Below are 4,086 nucleotides of genomic sequence, written 5' to 3'. Positions count from 1 at the left end.
ACTGCATACGTTTTCCAGCTGTGCCGTCTCTCCTCTACCTCTACAGGAATCCCGCTATCACTAATGCGTCAATTATATTTAGCCGTTGCATTACCCAAAATGCTCTATGCCGTAGATCTTTGGTATTGTCCTCTCTTCATGGGAGTTACTGACACTTTTCAGCATGGGTCGATCGGAGTAGTGAGACGATTACACAGAGTACAACGTATAGCGGCTTTGAGCATAACGGGCGCCATGCGCACCACAGCGACAGATATTTTGGAGGTCCACACGAAGCTGCTCCCCCTCGAACACCGCTTACAAAACTTGAGCTATCAAGCTGCCATATGCCTGGCAGCACATCCTCCATCCCATCCATTATTCAAGCCCGTATGCAGAGCTGCAGGCAAATTCGTTAAGCACCACAGATCCTCACTCCATCATTTGTACCATACTACTGAACTCAATGTGACTTCTATAGAGACCATCACACATAACAGGCACCCTCCGCACTCCTCGACCCCCTATCGGACAGCCATCGCGGCCACCAGAGAGCAGGCCATTGAAGATCACAATGGCAATAGTGATGAGATCTGGATATACACTGATGGCTCGGGGATCGACGACCACATTGGAGCGGCTGCAGTACTATTTCAGACTGGTCAGTTGCAGCCGAAGGTATTGAGATACCACCTGGGCACGGCGGACGAACATACAGTTTATGAAGCAGAAGTCGTTGGTCTCACTCTCACAGCTCAGCTCCTCTCCAGGGAAGAAGACGTTACATATCCGGTGTCTATCTTCGTGGACAATCAAGCAACTATCAGATCCGGTGATGAATTTTCGACGAAGTCAGGACACTATTTGATAGATCATTTCCGCAGTATAATAATGGACGTGAAGAAAGCCAGTCGCAACCGGCGATTCAAAGTAACAGTGAGATGGATCTCTGGGCACAACGGAGTAATGGGGAATGAGTTGGCGGACCAGGAGGCTAAGAAGGCAGCTAAGACACGGGCAGAATCCAGTCCCAGGGGTTCCCTACCACCATACCTTCGCAAAGGCGTCCTCCCGAGCAGTATCTCAGCGCTGAAACAAGCGCAAAAACGCGAATCATCTGACCGTTGGGCAAGATTCTGGCGAAAATCACCCCAGTACGAACGCACCACCAAAATTGATCCTAAAATCATCCGCGGCTCCTTCATCTCTCTCGCCCAACACCTTTCTAAACGCCACGTCAGCATGCTCATCTGGCTCCGCACCAGACATATCTCCCTCAATCAGCACCTATTCCGTATCGGCAAGAGCCCCACCCAACTGCCCGCACTGTGAGAATACGGAAGAAACGGTGCTTCACTACCTACTATCCTGCCCCCATTACGCGCGAGCGCGCCACATACTTACCTCAACCCTTCGTCGGAACGCCTCCTCCCTCCCATTCCTACTGTCTAACCAGAAAGCCAGCGCACCACTCATTCGCTATGTTAATAGCACAGGCCGCTTGAAGGCTACGTTTGGTGATGTACCTCCATCAAGTAGAAAAGACAAGTGATGATTAGTTTCTTTCGCGCAGATAGCACCAGCATAATGTTCACCCTCGACAACAGGCGCAGGCCGCCTGTTCACGAACCCCTACTCGAAGACGACAGAATGCAGGACCCTACCAGTGGTCCAGATGGAGAACTTAGCAGGGGTCTTAAGAACGGAAGTGGTTCATAGCTTTCATTTAGAAGTGAGGGAGAGTTCAAAGAGGGAAATATATGTACTACCGACAACCCAACGCCCATATCAGATCATCAGCGCACCGGTAGCAAGTTACTCAATCCCTCCCCCATTCCTTTAGACTCCGCTCTCCATTATTCCTCTCGTACCCGGCTTTACACCCGAGTATCTGCATCATCCACAACAAACGACAGGGACCATCATACCACGAACTGCATTGCAACGGCCCTGCGGATTGGAAGACTTGTGCATCTAAAACGGCCAGCGGGAACGGTGGACTGGTGGAGGTGGCCTCCACCAGGGCATTTGCAAAGTCGGAGATGCGGCAGGGGACACAGGTGTCCCCCATTCCTAGCTAGTATTGTCCTACATAGGGTATTGTACCCCACATGGACAAAAATTGGATAAAAAAAAAAAAAAAAAAGTCGTAGGATTAAGTAAGGACACACCTGACACTGAGGACCTCCTTGAGCAATGGACTGAGCTCAAGAAAAACATTGATTGGGTAGGTAAGCCCCATGATAGAGACCTTGATGAAGATCTCAACAGACCTTGGAACAACGAAGACCGTCGCGAGTCTCTCCAAATGCAAAATCTTGCACTGTGTAAATACCAAGAACTAGCCCATGCCGAGTTTGCTGAGCAAGGAAACCTGGTTGAGGACCTAATGGAACAGGTTAGGGAGCTCCGGAACCTAGTGATCCAGAGTCAAGCTCAAGAGAGTGAGACACTGAAACAGACACAAAGTACCTACCTTGCCCCTGTAGCCAGTGACCCTAAAGACCTAGAACCCATGCGTGAGACAATGGAGGCAACCCAAGAAATTCCAGACCATGACTCACCTAAAGATTCGCGACGCCGAGAGGCAGCTGAGGATACTCGTTACCAGAGGGCATCTTCTATACTTCCTGCAGGAAGCTCTGTTAAGCGTGCGATGACCGGACTAGACCATGGCGGTCCAGATCCGAGTAACCCTGACCCCTCGTCGGGCAGTGATGGAGAACACTCTTCCACTGAGTCTGACATAGGACGAAAGTCTAAAGCCAGACATCAGAAGTCAACTAAGTCTCTAAAGAAAAGCAAAGAGACTCAAAAACTCACTAAGAACCTGGATGAAACCTCCGCTGGATTCAGTATCGACTTCCTGGCGTTAGAGCCGGACTCCGATCATGATAGTGACTCAGATGATACTAAGCATACCAAAAGGCACACTCGCAAGGAGTACCGTTCTAAACTGAACCTACTAAAGTATCAACAAGGCTTTATTAAGAATGAACCTCCCTTCACTTACAATGGAGAAGCGAACACCACTACGTTCAAGAAGTGGGTACACGAAGTCAGGGACTGGAAGGACAGAGCTTGCCTGACCCCAGGGCAAAGCATATGAATGCTTGGTAAATATCTAAGTGGTCCTGCTTACCGTTTCTATGAGCGTTGTCATATCCCGTATTCCGGACCTACATCCGATAATATTCCCACGCCTCATCCGGACCTTCGGATGTGCTATCCATGTCTCCAGTACCCATCCGGATCCCTGCACCTCTGCACATCCACATCCGCATGTCCACGTCCAGATCCCTTATCCTTCGCAGCTAGCCTGCATCATTCATCCTTGTCCCATCGCCCTAATGCCACATCCTATATATCCACGCATCTCATCCGGACCATATCCGATCCGGTCTGATCCGATGTATAGATCCGCTTCTGATCCGATATAGATAAGCTTCCTAATTCATTTCCTGTTCTTATAACGTTATACACAGCCTATTCGGTATTTCCTCTATTCCGCTGTTTCGGTTATATCTATTACCGGTATGCTTACTGATCCATTAACCTATGTTCATTTCCGACTCGCATTTGTTAACCTTTGCATATGCTTCATACATAGCCTCAGACTCTGCTTATTGATCCTTCTGTTATTTCTCTTAGTATATAAACTCGTGTATATGTCTTGTAGTACCTCAGTCTGAATATCATATTAGTCCTCGCACTAGTCTTCACTCTAAGTCCTCATATCAGTTCTAGTCTTCCAACTTAGTTGTTATCCATCTCAGGCCTAGGGAGTTTCTCCCTAGGCCGGAGCTCTGCTTATCCGATACTCCGCTCATCCGCTCATCCGATCCTCCGTAGTTTCCGGAAGTTCATCCGGATCTTTCCCGCGGTCCTCCGGACCTATTCTGCTTCGGACTTTGTCCTTGCAGCCTTTCCTCTGTTTACTTCTACTCAGGACAAGTCCCGAGTAGCCATTATACATATCCGTATCAGGACGAAACCTCATCGTAATTTCCGGAAGTTCCTCCGGAACTTTCCCGCACTCATCCGGATGTTACTTGCACCCGTCCGGAAAGTCCTTCCGAATTTTCCCGCGCCTTCGGATGTCCTTCG

Source organism: Suillus fuscotomentosus (genome assembly GCF_016647785.1).
Source record: "Suillus fuscotomentosus strain FC203 chromosome Unknown F5891scaffold_20, whole genome shotgun sequence".
NCBI lineage: Eukaryota > Fungi > Basidiomycota > Agaricomycetes > Boletales > Suillaceae > Suillus > Suillus fuscotomentosus.
Note: the sequence above shows the minus strand (reverse complement) of the source record.